The sequence below is a fragment of the Wyeomyia smithii genome, chromosome 1 (assembly GCF_029784165.1).
Source record: "Wyeomyia smithii strain HCP4-BCI-WySm-NY-G18 chromosome 1, ASM2978416v1, whole genome shotgun sequence".
In the NCBI taxonomy this organism is placed as follows: domain Eukaryota; kingdom Metazoa; phylum Arthropoda; class Insecta; order Diptera; family Culicidae; genus Wyeomyia; species Wyeomyia smithii.
In genome coordinates, this window is record NC_073694.1 from 153,436,419 (window position 1) to 153,456,323 (window position 19,905).

At 42.8% G+C, this 19,905-nt stretch overlaps 1 pseudogene; it reads left to right on the top strand.

Annotated features, from left to right (window-relative positions):
- LOC129732120 (dynein beta chain, ciliary-like) overlaps positions 1–19,905 on the top strand; it is a 60,137-nt pseudogene that overhangs the window by 5,096 nt on the left and 35,136 nt on the right.

Sequence of the window (19,905 nt, forward strand, 5' to 3'; positions counted from 1 at the left end):
TGGTTGCTGCCCTTACAAGCCCGCACCATTGAAAAACAACAGCAACGAATGCAATAACGTTAATTACGGACCGGAACAATCGGCTAGGACCTAGGCAACGAAAACGGGCTAACGATTGGATTCTTTGAACATGGAACTGCCGATCTCTCGACTACCTAGGAAGTACCTGTGTGCCTTCCGAGGAATTGAAGACCCGCAAGTTCAACATCGTAGTGCTGCAGGGACGATGGTGCGAACGTACAGGGATGGTCACATTATCTACCAGAGTTGTGGAAGCACACATCAGCTGGGAACAGCTTTTATAATGATGGGAGAGATGCAGAAGCGGGTGATCGGGTGGTGGCCAATCAGCCCTAGAATGTGCAGGTTGAGGATCAAAGGCCGTTTCTTCAACATTAATATTATCAACGTGCATGGCCCACACTCCGGAAGTACCGATGACGACAAGGACGAATTCTACGCGCAGTTGGAAAGTGAATATGACCGCTGCCCAAAACATGATGTCAAGATCGTCATCGGGGATTACAACGCTCAGGTTGGCCAGGAGGAGAAGTATAGACCGGTGATTGTACGATTCAGTGCACACCAGGTGACTATTGAAAATGGCCTTAGACTAATCGACTTTGCCACCTCCAAGAACATGGCCATATGCAGCACCTTCTTCCAGCATAGCCTCCACTATAGACTCACCTGGAGATCACCGAATAGAACAGAAACACAAATCGACCACGTGTTGATAGATGGTCGGCACTTCTCGGACATTATCGACGTCAGATCACATCGAGGCGCTAATCTCGCGCGACTGAAGCAACACGACGTCTCAACACAGTACGCGTCATCGCTCGAAGCTGCACTGCCAGAAGAGGGAGAGCTTGAAGAAGCCCCTCTAGGGGATCACTGGAATGCCGTGAAAACAGCTATCAGCAGTGCTACGGAAGAAGTCCTGGGACACGTGCAACCGAATCGACGTAACGAGTGATTTGACGAATAATGTCGGCAGATTTTGGACGAGAAGAACGCAGCGCGGGCAAAAATGCTGCGTAGAGCCACCCGTCAGAATGTGAAGCGATATAGACTGAAACGGAGGCAGCAAGTCCAACTTTTCAAGGAAAAAAAGCGTCGCCAGGAAGATGAGGAATGTGAAGAACTCGAGCAGCTGCACCGCACACACGAAATACGAAAGTTCTATCAAAAACTCAACGCATCTCGCAGAGGCTTTGTCCCACGAGCTGAAATGTGTTCGAAAGGTGGAAGCAGCACTACGATTAACACCTGAATGGCGTGCCAGCAGGAGACCACAACAGGAGCGGAGAAGAAGTGGTCGGTGCAACGAACGACGAAAATGTGCCACCCCCAACAATAAGCGAAGTTAAGGATGCAATCCGGCAGCTCATGAACTAAAAGCGGCTGGAAAAGACGGCACACGCCGTGTTAGAAACGAAATATTATGCAACTTTAATGCACCTCGGGTTTTTGTTCACCAAAAGGTAGTTTAGGGCCTAAGATTTCAAATGAAAGTGGTTTTAAAATATTCTATCGGGGAAAACTTGAATAAAATGAGTTTGAGTTTTTATTCAATGTTTTGACCATTTTTGTCCATTTATGGAGGCGATAGGAACATTGAAATATATACAAACAATGTGTGTGTATGTGTGCGTGTGTATGTGTGTGTGTGTGTGAGAGAGAGAGACAGAGAGAGAGAGAGGAGGAACCTGTACAGTGTAGTAGTAGGTATAATACGAAATTTATCGATAAGAAAAAAATTCAAAATGTTTTTGATAATATCATTTTCTGCTGTTACAAGCGACGACTGTCTTGAGAATATTCTGTTGATACCTAGACCTTAGTAACACCTGCATCACCTTTTTCGAATAAAATGAGAGAAAAAAGTTATAGATAAGTCATAAATAAGTTACTAGGAAAACATTAAGTTTCAATTCACTCGCATTAATGTTTTAAATCTGAATGATGTTTTAAATCGGACTGATTAGTTGAAGTAGAACTGATTTATAACATGTTTATAACCAGCTTTTTTCTTCAGCGTATAAAAGAAAAAACAGTGTTGAATATTCGTTTGGCAGCAAAACGTACAGTGGAGACAAAATTGAAAAATGGCCGCATGAATTGTAGTTCAGCTTTAAAACAGTTGTAAATGTAATTTGATGGTGTGAACTGAATCCGATTTTTAAAACAACTTACTTTTTGAAGGATTGTCTTATGGTGTATGATCTCTAATTATATTCTGTCAATATTTTTCTATAAAATTTCAAACACTTTCTAAAGGTCATATTAACACTATCTCACAGTCAATTTTCCTTATCTCTAAAAATATGCAAAGATGCTTCGGGTAGTAACACACATACAAAGTTTCATTGAGTTTTGATAGGGTGCTGCCAATATCTGGTCATGTTGACGCGAAATCTTGTATAACTTTCGCTCGAATTTCGCACTACAATTGTGTGAATTGCGAAATTTGTAGAATGAGCATTGACAAAATTCGAAACCAGATTATACAATATATCATCATATACAAAAAATTGTGATGTTTTGGTAAACTTTGGTTTCAAGCGAAGCTGATATTATATAAACGGCTCTTGAGATGTTCGCCCTTCCCAGATGACATCATCTTTTACCAAAACAACAGTTAGTATTCCCACGAATCAGTAGAGTCAAAGTTAAAATCAAGATTGTTTTACCTCACTTCACTTCAAGTCTGTTTCATTGTTATGCTTTGGAATTGAGCTTATGGATATCGTAATTTTTTTTTTTTATTTCTGCGAAAGCTGGTTAGCTTCAGGATATCCAATAGCTCCGCAGTAACAGCAGTTACATATGAAATTACGTTTTGTATTTGTTTCCTATCGATAAATTCCGTATAATACATACTACTTCACTGCGCAGGTCCCTCCCCCTCTCTCTTTCACACACACATGCACACACATTGTTTATATCGTTACCATACCATATATTTCAATGTTCCTAGCGTCTCCATAAATGGCCAAAATTGCCAAAACATTGAATAAATGCTCAAACTCATTTTATTTAAGTTTTCCCCGATAGAATATTTTTAAACCACTTACATTTGAAAGCTTAGACCCTAAACTACCTTTTGGTGAAGAAAAACCCGAGGTGCATTAAAGTTGCATAATATTCCGTTTCTGAAACGGCGTGCGGCATCGGAGTTGAGCTTATTAAGATGGGCCCCGACAAACTGGCTAGCTCGCTGCATCGGCTGATCGTCGAGATCTGGGAAATAGAACAGCTACCGTAGGAGTGGAAAGAAGGGGTTATCTGCCCTATATACAAAAAGGGCGAAAAACTAGACTGCGAGAGCTATCGAGCGATCACAGTCCTGAATGCCGCCTACAAAGTGTTTCCCCAGGTCATCTTCCAACGCCTGTCACCATTAGTCAGCAGGTTTGTACAAGGCCGGTTTCATGGGAGGATGGTCTACGACTGACCAAATCTCTACACTGCGGCAGATCCTTCAAAAGTACCGCGAGCTTAGAGTCCCTACACACCATCTTTTCGTCGATTTTAAAGCCGCATACGATACAATAAACCGACAACGGTTTCCCGGGGAAGCTGACAAGACTGATTAAGGCTACGATGGAGAATGTGAAGTGTTATGTGAGAGTTTCGGGTAGAACGTCGGACCCATTCGAGCCTCACAGGGGGCTCCGACAAGGTGATTGTCTCTCCTGCTTATTGTTTAACGTCGCACTAGAGGGTGTTATGAGACGAGCGGGGTTTGACATGCGGGGCACGATTTTCAAGTGGCTAAAGCTGGAAGGATACGCTGGGCTAGTAGCTGGATAGCTACCCTGCAAAACTGGTGTTCGCTTCAAATCCGGCGGGAACGAGAAGGCGAGGGGCGCAACGAGCGAAATGGGAGGACCAGATGGAGCACGATCTGCAGAGTACCGGGTGCCCGCGGAACTGGAGGCAGGCAGCCATGGACCGAGTAAATTGACGGAACCACGTTATGCAGGCCATGTCTTAGGACGTACGGCCATTTAAGTAATTAAGTAAGTAAGTAAACTATTTTAAAAGAGTCCTAGTAACCTGTTTTTTATCGTGTCATCAATGTGTCTAACCAATGTGATGGAACTCTATCGGCAAGAACGGGTTGAAACGGTGCGTAACGTTACATCCGCCACCTCTTTAATATGATGAGCGTACTCTGGAAGAGAAAGAGGAGACTCGACGGCTCCAAATGTTGTGAATCGAGTAACAGGGAGGCTGCCATCAGATGATGTGGATAGCATTATAATATTTGTTTTTGACGCATATACTGTTGAGCTCTAGCATTCTTCCTTTTTGTTCAATGTATACTACCTTGGCAAAGTAGGGAAGCTCGCAGCCTCAAGGTTAGAGAGTTTGCTTTGACAAGCGAATCAATGTCAGAGGGAATTTCACACACGGGTTTATTCTCAAGCTCTCACACATATTCCTACTTAACTCTTTCCTGACGCGAAATTTCAGAAAAAAGGGCCACGCACTGTTGAATGATTACATCTCCAGGCAGTAATTATTGCCGATACTTGTTAGGGTAACTATCGGTAAAGAAGAGAAGTAGAGCCTATGAAAATCCGTCACTGACCATGGTGACAAGATAACCTTTTTTCCGCTGTAGTGGCCAACGCAGTCTGTATTCAGAAATATGTCTTTTAAATGATTCCTGGTAAGAAATTCTGAAGATAGAGGTGTCGCATGCTATATTTTGATGCAGAAATATAAATTCTTCCACTGCGTGTTCCTTTGGGGCATCTAAGTTGTTCCGGAAGTGGCCAATGAAGCCTATATTTAAAAATATGTCTTTCGAAAGATTCCTGATGAAAAATCCTGAAGATAGAGTTGTCATCTGATGCAAAATGTAAATGTCCTACTGAGAGCTTCCGGATGAAAAATAGCCATTTCTCGATGAGTTCTTGGCCGATTCCGGGTCTTGATAAACCATTTGCTTCAGAAAGTACTTTGTCATCTATGCCAATGATGCAAATAAACATTTTTATCACGTAACCCATTACCAACTCCATCCGAAAATTAGCAGATTTGACATGCCTACAGGAACCCAGAAATATTTCCTACATACGGTGACCTAGGCCAGATTTGTGGTCAGAAAATAGAACTTTAAAAGTTTTCCAGTTCAATGGTGTTGGAATAATTAAAATCGAATAACATTTGGCAAAGCTACAGCATTTCAAGCTTCATCAAAATTTTGCCAACCCTACTTATTTTGACTATCCACTGTATGTCTAAATGTTTTCATTTTCATATCAGAACCAGGTTTCATCAAATCTCTTGATTCTTGCTCACATTTCCTCCATTACCTGGCAAACGTTTGGGAGAACTCGACTTTATCTCACACAGAGTGAGTAAAGCACATTTGGTCGCAGGGCATTTCAGTCGCAGAGTTCATTATCACTCACAATCATCGCGTGCGAGGGATAAACAATAGTTCTCCCTCAGTTTCAAAGAGCGCAGATTGTATTAGCTTCTCAGTTACTAACTGAGAAGTTGGCCAAAGAGCACAATGTGTATGTTCGTATTGAATCAAAATCCACCATCAAGTTCACTAATGACAATTCTATTAGAAAATAATTTATTTTGCAAATTTACAGTACTAACCACCAAAAAGCTGACGTTGTTTCTTCCGATATTTCCATATGAATACTGTTTGAAGCCAATACTTTTTTTGAAGTGCCCCTTTGATTGTAATATTTTGACTGCATTCATCCTTAAAACAATTAAAAAAACAAAACGAAATGCTTCATTGTCAAGGGAACAATTCATAAAATTAGACTATTACATGACGGTGGGCCTAAACTCAATTAGTAGCGCAGAACAGGGTTGATATTTGTTGACACTCTTGAGTGAAAGTGAAAAAAAGCATCCATAAACGTTATTTTTTTACAATCCTTTCAGAGTTCTCCCTTCCCGCTTTTTGCATGGAAGTGAACTGTCAAAACACCTCATTATATTTCATGCGATGAAAGCAAGACAACAAAATCAGTTTATCAGTTAACGAAGATTGTCAAGGCATCGGTCAGTGCCAGTGAAAAAATTGTTTCGGTGAGGTTCATTTTGGTTGAGTGGTCTGTTTGTTTTTCTTTTTCGCTTTGAAGTGAAGATCATTTGGTTGAATTGGTCGTCAAATTTTATTCCGTAACCGTGAACGATGCGCGCGATCTATTTCATCTGAGTATAACAGCACGTTACTAGGACGAAAATCTAGTGTATCTGAAAGAGTGCTGCGATCATTAGAAGTAAAAATTGAAAATGATTGGCTATAACTTTCGAAGAATTTTGCTGGGGAAAATGACCTTTATCAGCACTGGCGCAGAATATTCATAGGTACAAATTTACGTCAATTAGTTCATTTCATTGTCAACACAGGATAGCTTCCAACGTGACTTTTTCTAACCGCACCATTCGTTTCTTTTTTTTTTTTTGGTTCGTTCGTTCTCAACTAAAACAAACGAAGCAAATTATGTACGGAGACCTATCGGCGAGTCCAATCGATGACCTTGCCACCATAGTAGACGAGGTATTCTACCCAATTATCAGCAATCCACGCAACCAAGAAGGTTGGCCGGATGTAATCAAGAAAGACGTGGACAGCCATTTCCAGGACCTGCGGAACATCATTACCGAGGTAATTAGGCAGATAGATAGAAAGCATGAGCGAAAAAAAAACAAATAATCGACACGCTTTTCGAGTTTATTCTTTTTTTTTTTTTTTGCTTACCAAGCACCTCACAACTGTCGAGGTGCAAATTTACTATCATCATTATCGCGGACCGCGGAAGTTCCATTGTCGAGATGGAATCAGTTCGTGAGAAACGGCCATTAGCATACAAATCCACACTCGATTGTGTAGAAAGTAAGCGCCAGCAATAATCGAAAGTGCCACGTTGTGGCGCTCTGTGCTGCCAAGCTACCGTGAAGGCCGATGAGTTCGAACAAAAGCTTCCGCCGATGGTGAAGTTACACGAATGCAAATTCCACTATTGAACTGGGTTGCCTTCCTGGAATAATTTCATCCCTCCGGTGAATTATATCGCGAATAACGAATCACTTTCCTCCTCTTTGTTCTGTTCTCCTCGTGCAGGTTAAGGGTAACATCATTAATCAAACCTTGCTACCCATGCCGATATCTATCGGAGAGGTGGAGAGCGTTGGTCAGCAAATTTCCGACGGGTGAGTATGGGAGGTGGAGTTTCAATCGAAGTCATCAATTGTAGAACGTTTGTGGTTGAATGATTTTGACATATTAAGCTTTTTGAACAAAATTGCAGTAACCCAGACGGATGTTCGCTTAAAATGAAAAACTCCTTGGAAGGAATTGTAATCAAGTGGGCGTATCAGATCAATGACGTACTCAAAGAAGACTCAACCTCGATCTTCAAGGATGGTCATCACCCCTCGCCGCTAGAGGAGATTGTTTTCTGGGATGCTCGGCAAAGCAATCTGCGGAACATCAATAACCAGCTGCTAGAGCCTCGTGTCCGTCAAATCGGTGTCATTCTTGAGGGCATTGATTCGGTATATTTTTCGTCGTTTAAATCCACCTTCCAGAGCGTTGTCCAGGCCGTTCAGGAAGCGGATGACATAACCCTGTTTCTCAAACCACTAGTAAGTAGTGAACTTGAGTTTGCGAAGGCTTGATACTAATCCATTATATTGGGATTTGTAGAAAAAACACTTTGAGACATTCGAAAGCACAGACTTCACTGACTCCCAACCAGCGATTGCCCCAATGTTACACTGCGTATGTCTCTTGTGGGCCAACTCGTTTTATTACGGCAGCAACGCACGAATGATGATTCTGTTTAAAACGATTAGCAACATGATGATTTCGGAAGCAAGCAAGTGTCTGGATCCAGGATCACTGTTCCAGGGAGAATCAGATGAGTGTCTGCTGAAGATCAGTACCGTCATCGATATTCTGGTTTACTACAAGTAAGTAATGGAAATTCATAACTGTCTCTGACATCTTCATATTTAAAACTTCCCAGGGAACAGTTTCATGATTTCCGCGGTCGCCTGGAGGAGTTGCGACAAGCTGACACCCAGCCAACCTACTGGACGTTCCGACTGCAGACCATTTTCGATCGACTGGATCTGTTTCTAACTCGGTTGAGCCAGATAAAAGATATCTTTTACACGGCAACGGAGTTTCGTAAACTGGAAAAGGTCGAAATTGGAGGACTCCGGGGAAGAGCTATCAGCCGCAGAATTCAGGAGGTTTACGATGACTTCAACAAACTCTACCTGCGATGGGGTCTGATTCAATACGATCCTCTCGATCCGGATCCCAACGAAAAATTTTTCGAGCGCGATTTGGCTAAGTACCAAGAGAAATCGGATATTCTCGAGAGAAAGCTAACGTCCCAGTTCGTGCTGGCGTTCGACGAATGCTACAATGTAGAGCAGCTGATGAAGCTAGTGCAGATAGCGGGTACTCTTCTGAATCGGCCACTGGTTTTACCCGACGTTCACCGGAAGATTACCAACATTGTGCACTTGTACAACAACGATCTGAATATCGTAAAACGAATCTTCGATGAGGGTTGCGATGCTTACAACAAACACGGACTGGAAGGGATTCCAATCGATCAGAATTTCCCCCCGGTTGCCGGAGCAATCCTATGGATCCACAAGCTACGCGATCGAATCACGAAACCCATCAATGACCTTAGCATGGTAGAATTCCCGTAAGTAAATAAAATCTGCCTGATTCCTATCATTCAACAAGTTTGCTTCTACAGACTGTTCAAGGATGTCGATGATGAGTTCGTGATGAAAAACTATCAAGAAATGCTGCTGTTACTTGAGGGTTTTGAAACGAAACTGTTCCGTGATTGGTCCTCGGGAGTTAGTAAAAAGATTTCACTGCATATGAGTAAACCGTTATTGCTTCGTAGCGTATGCAGTCTGTTAGAAATGAACTTCAACCATGTTCTAGTTATGCTTTTGCTGGAGATTCGCTACATGAAACTGATGGGACTGACTAACATTCCCGAGATGGCACTTAGTTTTGCTGACATGGAGGAAGCCATTTGGGTGATTTTGACAGCAATGCTATTTTTAAAAGAAAAAAACTTATCAGTTTAAAATTTCAGCAAGTGCGAATGAAGTTGATGCGGATTGTCGGATGGTATAACGAAATAATCGAGAGCTGCGTCCCTTGCGAGCGAGATTTAATTCAGACGGAGATTGTAGAAATCGATGGCATAATTGAAAAGGCCTGCTCGGGGGCGATCGATTGGAACAATTACAGTGCGGCGTTCGTCGACGAGTTTTACGATAAGTTAAAGAATTTGCATTCTCGAGTGCTAAATGCACAGAACAACATCAGGAAAATTCGAAACAGTATCCGTAGCTGGGGCCAAGTTCCAATGTATCAGCGGAAGGACGGCGGAACAGATGGGCTGCTGGATATTGAAGACCGACCCGTGAAGGTACAGCGCCGCTTGGAAGCTTGCTTCGAAACCAAAAAGTTGATCGATATCGCAATGGAGCAGAATTTCAGATACTACTTCGATTTGTACGTGGAATCTGAACTAAAAGTGACCTCCGAAATTTCAGTTAAGACAAAAGGAACCACGGCGGAGTCATTACCAATAGTTAAGAGAGCTTCGGTAGACGAACAAACCAAAAAGGCAGATGGTAGCTCTAAAACAGACACTATGGGAGAAAGCTCTTCTCTTGGACATTCCGAGTGGGTGCCAACCGCCTCACAGCAAGCGCTTTTCAGACCCTATCAGGAGTACGTGGATTCTTTAGTCTCGAAGGAGATTTTGGATTCTATTCATACTAGCACAAAGTACATTAAGTTTGAAATGGAAAATCGGCTGGATCATAATGCCCCTATTTTTGAAATCAAATACGAGCTGCACCCTCCTAATACGAAGTTTGTTCCTACCCTGGACCCTTTCGACCCGCTCGGATTTCTAGCGCTGGTAGAAAGTCTTTTGACTGACATCTACTGCATGAGTGCAATTCCTCGTGTCGTCCAACCGACCCAAATCAGACAGAGCCCTCCTAAAGTTGACGATGATATTCAGTCTCTTGAAAAGGACTCCGATCAATCACATGAAAGTAAGGAATCGATGACAGCGGACAATACAGCATTAACTACGTATTTAGGTGAGTTACTTCTTTATTCAGTAATCTCAGCAAAATCTTAAGATGATTTTCCAGATCACCTCGATAACGACCAGGAAATTGAACGCATGAAAGATTCCATAATCAACCATGTCATCCAAACTATTCGCGAAGCGGAAGAGTACACGCAACATTTCGACGATTACAACTACCTTTGGTTGGATGATAGGCAGAGTGTGCTGGAGCAGTTCCTGAAGTACGGACGACCCTTGACGCCAGACGAAATGGAAATGTTACTTTCAGCGGATACTCCTCTGCGTGAGGTGGCTCCCACACTGGACCAGTTCAAAGTTCAAATTGACAGTTATTATGACTTGTACGACAAGATTTTTGTCAACATGGACATATTCAAGGTGTTCAACGTTTGGCTATCGATTGATCTGCGTCATTTCAAAACTGTTTTGTTGATGGAGATCAGCAAGTGGTCCAATCTGTTCAAGAATAATCTGATCGATAAGGTAGTAAATAGTCTGCGAGATTTGGAGGAATTTGCAAACGAGTGCGATGAGATATTTGTTCTGGAAGTTTCTGAAGAGGACTTCCCGACGCTGTTGAAAATCCTGTCGGCACTAAATAAACTTAAAGAACGTGAAAATACCTACGATAATATGTTTGAACCGTTGAAAGCTACAGTCGACCTTCTGAAGGGGTACAACGTCGAGTTCGATGAGAACGTGTACAAACAGTTTGCTGAACTTCCGGAGCGCTGGCTGCATATTAAGAAAACGGCTTTGAAAGTTCGCGAGAAGATAGCTCCAGCGCAGTCCTACCAGGTGGATCTGATTAAAAAGCGAATAACGTTGTTCGACATCCGTTCCAAGTTGTACAGGGAAGGTTTCAAGAAGCTGCCCTTCTTCAAGGTTCCCTGTGGAAACGTGTACCAGATGTGCAATCAGGTCAACCTGGAGCTGAACATAATGGAAACACAGATGAAAAATCTGTGCGATTCGGCTGCACTGTTTGAGCTAAATCCTCCGGACGACAACAAGATGCGCCTGTGCCGGAAGGAAATTCGCATGGTGAAACAGATTTGGGACTTCGTGTACGCCGTTGAGTCGTGCGTGAACGATTGGAAGAAGACACCGTGGAAAAAAATCGACGTCGAGGCGATGGAGGTTGAGTGCAAGAACTACGGCAAGCAGATCCGCCAGCTGGACAAGGATATGCGATCGTGGAACCCATACGTGCACGTGGAAGCGGTGCTGAAGAATTTATTAACCTCTCTGCGGGCTATAACGGAGCTGCAGAATCCAGCGATACGGGAGCGCCACTGGATGGAGTTGATGCAAGCCACCAAGGTGAGAATGCTTTCTGAGTGGGTAATTGGAAAAGGAGCTATTGCTCTCATAGATAAACACGTTTTGTGCCTTTTCAGATTTTTAGAATTCTACTTTCAGGTTGCTTTTACTGTTTGATTTAATAGTCACAAACTTGTTTGGAGTAACACAAGTACAATACACAAAGAAACGATATATTTTCTAGACAAACTGAAATTTTAAAGTTTGTGTTTTACTCCATAAATCTATTTATAGTTGAACATTTTGCTGGACAAAGCTGATAACAAGCTTTAGATTGAGGTGATTTTGAAAACTAATTTTATTTTTAATACAAATCCGTTAATCACCGATTAATTAGCAAATTTAGAGGAAATAGTTACCCCTATTAACTCTTGGTTTTCCGGAACCATGCTCCAGTTCCCGGAGAGACGTGATAAATTAAGTATTCGACGAAGAGGCCTGTAGTCACTGTACATGCGAGGTTCTTTAAATTCAACCTTTTCATCTGCATAGTACTTTTTACTATGTGGTACGAGGGAATTCACGTAGGCTAAGAGTTGTCCAACCTTCTCGTCTAACTTGCGATGAAAATCATTCCTCCTCCACTTCCCCTCCTGAAACACACTGAATGGCAAATTGACAAACAAAATCGAACACCTTGTGAACAAGCTCTCTGAACTGTCAAAAAGAGACGCTGATTCTTGCATGCAATAACTAATGTACAACATATTGTTCAACATTGTAACGCTCTTCAGCATCACAATCAATCAAACCACAATTGTTCCGCCACGCCACAGTACACTGCTTAATAAACAGTATCAATTTGGCGATATAAATTTACAAACTAACCCGGCTGGAAACAAATTGTCATTCAGTGACTTGGTTCAAAAGCAAAGTTCAGCTTTTCCCCTTCCGTAACGTGTATACCGTAAATGCTAAACCTCGTAAAGTGTCTCAAAACTTTTGCGTTTACAACTCTCATTTTCCGTCTCTCTGTTTCCATGTTTGCCTTTGTCGTTTTTCTCGTGCAACTATTTAGATTTTAATTTCGCACGACAAATGGAGACTGGAGACAAGTGAGCCGGCAAGAATGTACCTCCCTTCCACAGCAAAAGGCGCTGCATACAAAGTTTCTTGTGTGTAAACATGTTTATACAGAAGCGTTTTTTCCCTCTTTCGTCCTTTCTCTGCACGACCTGCTGCGTCACATGCCGCCTGTCGCCTTGTGGGGCGCAATTAAGCTGTTGAAAACTTATGGAAGGGAAATGTTGGTTTGTTGGTTCTTTTTCAGTATCCCCCAGTAGTGTGCAATTTTAAATTACATTACACGTATAATAGCGGACCAAAAGCTTATTCAGCTGGTCACACTCGTTACTGGCCTGAGCTTTTCGAAAAGTTTTCCGGCACCTTTATCACTGCAAAATCCCCAAAATACTTAATTACATCCTCGTTGCAATGTGTTTGTGTGTTTTCTCTGCACTCGTTTTAGAATATATCTTCAAATTCTGTATTATTCAATACTGATTTATAACTTCACATCACGGTGATCTAGGTTCGCTTCCGAATGGACAACTCAACAACCCTGGCTGATCTGCTGGAGCTAAATCTACACAACTACGAGGAGGAGGTCAAAACCATCGTCGATAAATCGGTCAAGGAAATGGGTATGGAGAAGGTATTACGTGATCTGGAATTGGCCTGGAAAGATTTGAACTTTGAATACGAAACACACGAACGTACTGGACTAAAACTGGTAAAGGTTTCCGAGGAGATTATCGAGATGCTTGAGGAGAACCAGGTGCAGCTGCAGAATCTAATGTCCTCCAAATACATTGCGTACTTCCTAGCGGATGTTTCGAAGTGGCAGCTGGCGCTCTCCAACGCAGATCAAGTTATTACAGCTTGGTTTGAAGTTCAACGGAAGTGGATGTACTTGGAAAGCATCTTTATCGGATCCGAGGACATCCGGAGTCAATTGCCGGAAGAGGCAAAACGATTCGACGGAATTGATAAAGAGTTCAAGCGATTACTGGGAGACATGATAGCAAATCCAAATATTGTTAAAGCAACCAATAAAGAAGGATTGTACGAGAAACTCGAACAGTTACTGTCCGAATTAGTACTGTGTGAGAAGGCGTTGAATGATTACCTGGAAACAAAGCGGTTGGCCTATCCAAGATTCTATTTCGTATCCTCTGCGGACTTACTGGATATTCTCTCCAACGGCAACCAACCGGAACTGGTGGCCAAGCACTTAACGAAACTGTACGACTCCCTCGCGAAGCTGGTTTTTACCAAGCAGTCCAAAAAAATTGCCATCGGAATGATTTCAAAGGAAAACGAAGAGTTCGTAGCGTTCAAGAAGGACTGTGACTGTAGCGGAAAGGTCGAAATATGGCTGAACCGTGTGACGGATTCTATGCGCTTGACCTTGCATGACCTCTTCGAACAGGCAGTTATAGCCTACGAAGAGAAACCACGCGATCAGTGGATTTTCGATTGGCCCGCTCAACCAGCTCTCTGTGCAACGCAAATCTGGTGGACGACGGAGGTAAATGTTGCGTTCGCTCGCCTCGAGTAAGGCTACGAAAATGCCCTGAAAGACTACCAGAAAAAGCAGATTGTCCAATTGAGCGCGCTTATCGTTCTATTGTGTGGTGATCTCAGCCAAGGCGATCGGCAGAAAATTATGACCATTTGCACAATCGATGTCCACTCGCGAGATGTGGTCGCCAAGATGATTCAACAAAAGGTTGAAACCGGTCAAGCGTTCCAGTGGCAAAGCCAGCTACGACATCGCTGGGATGATAAAATCGGGGACTGCTTCGCAAACATTTGCGATGCCCAATTTCGCTACGATTATGAATATCTAGGAAACACTCCACGACTGGTCATCACTCCACTCACTGATCGCTGCTACATTACGTTGACTCAGGTCGGTGTGAATTAGTCAAACGTCAAGGTTGGGTTAAAATTTTAATTCTATTGCAGTCGCTACATCTGATCATCCCAAGTAACAAAACTGGTTTTATCAAAGCTTTATAGCGTTGTTTTGGCTGTATTAAGCGCTATAAAACTTTGATAAAACCATTATTGTTACTAGGGATGGGCGGTGCGCCGGCAGGTCCAGCTGGTACGGGTAAAACGGAAACCACCAAGGACCTCGGTCGAGCACTGGGCATTATGGTGTACGTTTTCAACTGCTCGGAGCAGATGGACTATAAATCCTGCGGTAACATCTACAAAGGACTGTCGCAAACCGGTGCCTGGGGTTGCTTCGACGAGTTCAACCGCATCTCGGTTGAAGTTTTGTCGGTGGTCGCCGTCCAGGTAAAATCTATCCAGGATGCGATCAAGGTAGGTATCACCCTGGACGAGTGTGTAACGCCGTGTGTGATTGTATTTCTCTTTGTTTTGTTTTTCTTGTCTGGTGTGAATTTTCGGTTGGGGCCCTTTTCTCGTGATAGGGCGAACAAAAATATGCAACCCTTAGTGATATCAAGGTAATCTAATTTAAGCCGGCTTCTCGTGGACTGGTAGAGCTCTGTGTATAGTCGGGCTGGTATAGTCGGTGTAAGAGGCGATGATTACTATAACGTTGTAACATTTGGCAGCGGGAGTGGCATGCAGCGTGTTTGCGACTTGCTGTGGTTTTGGGTTGATCATTAGGACATGAACCACTTTTATCGCGCTTTAGTGTCTGTTTGTTGGGCTGTGCCAAGCTAAAACAGAGCCATATATTTTACTTCAAATGAAGAAAACTTGCTTAAAACCCACTTTCAGTGCTTTCACATATCTTCCATACGTTTGATTTTTGATCACTTTCACTGAAGTATTCCATTCGCGTACTTTTCTGTTCAACTAGAGCTTTTCTTATGACGATTCTAAAGTTTATTTAAACGAAAACCCATACGAACTTGAATATAATTGTCGAGCACACAACAGCTGACAAACTCAGCGAAATATTGTACTAGTTTTCGGCAGAATTTTTAAGAACCTCGAGGAACGAATGTCTAATACTTGCTGGTGTTGGGTAGATCGACAAATCTGCTGAAAGTTCATCGAAATATTTTGTAGTTATTTACAAAAACAATTTCAATGGATTTCAATCAGCTGTCTGTAAGCCTTCATTTCTACAGACAATTTATTGCAACAAACGTTGTTCACTGACAGACCTATAAAAAGCCTATTTACGTACGCCGTCACACGTTGAGGAAAGTATTAATAAATCGCTGATTTGTTTGCAATGCTACGTTTTAAGAAGCTGGACAAATCTTCAGTTGAACACTCATTTTATGTTTTAAACTCAGTTCTGAATATACTTTTCATCCGTGACCAGGAATCGAAAGAAGCTAATGAACGTAACGGGCAAAAAATTGTAAATAGGGGTAAAAAGTCGGAATATCGCGATGTGATGATTTACAGTTTGGAGGAAACAAAAGTAACGTTACACGACTGTACACGTTTACTAGTATGCGTAACAATTCTGGATACAAATTTGTATGTAGTTTTTTATAATGATATTGATGATTCAAGGCATTCAATTTCACTTAATGATGATTTCAGAGCAGGTACTCAAAAATAAGTAAATTACTTTTACCTTAAAGTTCCTCCCTGCATGAAAGGGCAGATACACGTGAAAAATGCCCATATTTGAGTGCTTTTTTTATTTTTTTGTGTAGATAAGTATTGCCGCTGGCATCGCTGGTTTTTTACAGGTCTAGAGTTGATCTGCTGTGCAAGTAACGTCAACCTACTCATTCTTTTGATAGCTGTTGCCCATTGGAATGCTCAAAATAGAGGTAGAGCTACTAAATATATCAAGTGGAATTGCGACAAATCGACTGTAATGCTCGGAATCTTCTGTCCAACATGATTGGCCTAAACATAATGAGCACACTAGAAGCCAGGGCCGGCGTCACATTATTTTCCCGAGTGGGTAGTAAGGAATAGGGAAGGTTCATGGGTGACAAAGGCGTAGCCGGGGGGGGGGGGGGGGATTACGTTCTGATACCTGAACAAAATTTTACGAAAAATCGACTGTGCATCAAGAGTAAGGTGCCAATGGAATGTTTAAGAGAAATTAGATTTTCGAATTTCGTTCAGTAGTCATGTTTCCCATTAATTCTCCATGGAAGGCAATTATATAGGCTCATTTGCAAAAGTAATTCCACGCCCTTGCGAGTGGCTTTCCGAGAGTTTACCGGAACATTCACCATGGTGGACATGCTTGTAGGCATGTTTTTAAGTTCTTTCTTCGTTCAGTTCCTCCTCAATTTTCGCGTCAAGATTGTTGAGGTAGGTCTCACGCTTCTGGTTTGTCCGGAAACTCTGGATGGGATGCAGCTGGGGAACGTTGGGTGGGTTGGCCGACATGGGTACCGCATTGATTCTCAGCCGCTCCATCTCCTCCAACGATTGCTTCGAGTAGTGGGCCGACACCAGATCCAGTCAGAGCACCGCGTCTTCGCCCCTACAGTTTTTCTTGATAAACGACGCAACTTCCGGCAGGCACTTCGTACTATAAATTTCCCCGTTCACGGCCAGTACGGAGCTTCTTGTAATTATTAGCCACAGCAGCACCTTCTTTGGGAACTTGATGTGTGCAATGAATTTCACCTCAGAGGTCACTTCCATCGTGGGTTAAGTAAAATATGGAGTGCCCTGCCAGTAGTTGTCATCCAGGGTGAGATAGGTCTCGGCGTGGACCACCATCATCACGTCGCGATTCGCCGAAAAAATCGACTCGACCATCGAGCAACTCCGAGACCAATGGACGGGACTGCCGTTTCTAATGTCCATGTTCGCCAGGTACTTTTCCACTGTTTGGCCGGTTGAACCGACCTCCCGATCAAGCGTACGCAGCGATGCAGCCACTACCCCCTCGGTTTTCCTCTTCAGCATTCTTTGAAGCTTCTTGTCGCTCAGGGTCGACGGCCATCTGGAACCGGTCTTTCTTTCGATGCTCTGATTGTAGTCCAGCAGTCCCCAGATGTTCTAGATATCGGAACAAGCGTAACCGATGTCTCTTTTCCGTACGATTTCTATTTTCCACGCGACGGGGTAACGTTCTTTGTTCGCCCACACTTCTGAACGAAGTAGCTTAACTGTTTTTGCCATTGTGATTAGACTTTTCATCCGTGACCAGGAATCGAAAGAAGCTAATGAACGTAACGGGCAAAAAATTGTAAATAGGGGTAAAAAGTCGGAATATCGCGATGTGATGATTTACAGTTTGGAGGAAACAAAAGTAACGTTACACGACTGTACACGTTTACTAGTATGCGTAACAATTCTGGATACAAATTTGTATGTAGTTTTTTATAATGATATTGATGATTCAAGGCATTCAATTTCACTTAATGATGATTTCAGAGCAGGTACTCAAAAATAATAAATTACTTTTACCTTAAAGTTCCTCCCTGCATGAAAGGGCAGATACACGTGAAAAATGCCCATATTTGAGTGCTTTTTTTATTTTTTTGTGTAGATAAGTATTGCCGCTGGCATCGCTGGTTTTTTACAGGTCTAGAGTTGATCTGCTGTGCAAGTAACGTCAACCTACTCATTCTTTTGATAGCTGTTGCCCATTGGAATGCTCAAAATAGAGGTAGAGCTACTAAATATATCAAGTGGAATTGCGACAAATCGACTGTAATGCTCGGAATCTTCTGTCCAACATGATTGGCCTAAACATAATGAGCACACTAGAGGCCAGGGCCGGCGTCACATTATTTTCCCGAGTGGGTAGTAAGGAATAGGGAAGGTTCATGGGTGACAAAGGCGTAGCCGGGGGGGGGGGGGGGATTACGTTCTGATACCTGAACAAAATTTTACGAAAAATCGACTGTGCATCAAGAGTAAGGTGCCAATGGAATGTTTAAGAGAAATTAGATTTTCGAATTTCGTTCAGTAGTCATGTTTCCCATTAATTCTCCATGGAAGGCAATTATATAGGCTCATTTGCAAAAGTAATTCCACGCCCTTGCGAGTGGCTTTCCGAGAGTTTACCGGAACATTCACCATGGTGGACATACTTGTAGGCATGTTTTTAAGTTCTTTCTTCGTTCAGTTCCTCCTCAATTTTCGCGTCAAGATTGTTGAGGTAGGTCTCACGCTTCTGGTTTGTCCGGAAACTCTGGATGGGATGCAGCTGGGGAACGTTGGGTGGGTTGGCCGACATGGGTACCGCATCGATTCTCAGCCGCTCCATCTCCTCCAACGATTGCTTCGAGTAGTGGGCCGACACCAGATCCAGTCAGAGCACCGCGTCTTCGCCCCTACAGTTTTTCTTGATAAACGACGCAACTTCCGGCAGGCACTTCGTACTATAAATTTCCCCGTTCACGGCCAGTACGGAGCTTCTTGTAATTATTAGCCACAGCAGCACCTTCTTTGGGAACTTGATGTGTGCAATGAATTTCACCTCAGAGGTCACTTCCATCGTGGGTTAAGTAAAATATGGAGTGCCCTGCCAGTAGTTGTCATCCAGGGTGAGATAGGTCTCGGCGTGGACCACCATCATCACGTCGCGATTCGCCGAAAAAATCGACTCGACCATCGAGCAACTCCGAGACCAATGGACGGGACTGCCGTTTCTAATGTCCATGTTCGCCAGGTACTTTTCCACTGTTTGGCCGGTTGAACCGACCTCCCGATCAAGCGTACGCAGCGATGCAGCCACTACCCCCTCGGTTTTCCTCTTCAGCATTCTTTGAAGCTTCTTGTCGCTCAGGGTCGACGGCCATCCGGAACCGGTCTTTCTTTCGATGCTCTGATTGTAGTCCAGCAGTCCCCAGATGTTCTAGATATCGGAACAAGCGTAACCGATGTCTCTTTTCCGTACGATTTCTATTTTCCACGCGACGGGGTAACGTTCTTTGTTCGCCCACACTTCTGAACGAAGTAGCTTAACTGTTTTTGCCATTGTGATTAGAGTTTGAGTCAATTTTTTCTGCTGCGTCTCATGGGTTACTATGATTGATGCTGAATGGGTAGTTTCGTCAGTGCGTGTAAAGGTAAACTCATGAAGAATCGATCTTTTTTGAGCATTTTTTTCAATGCTAACGTTAGGGCTCAACAATTTTGTCTTCTCGAAAAAAGTTTCCATCCAAAATTTGAGCTTAATCGAACTTCTGAGAGGGTTTCACTTACAGTCGTGAAAGTCTTACATTTTTGACCAACCAAAAATGCACAAGAGTAGTTCTTGAAGTTTCAGAAATCGATTTTTTGTAGCAAATCTCTTAGAAATGCATGGAATGTCGGAAACTGATGTTGTTTCATGAAAATTTGTTTCAAAAACAAAAACTAAACTTTTTAATTTTAATTTTTTTTTTTAACTTTTGCGTTGGGATACTCGAGCTACACCAGAGCACACAAGAGACACTCCTAGCTCAAACATTTCTTTCGTCAATCGAAGAACTGTAACTTTCACCGCTTTGAGGCTCTACTTCGC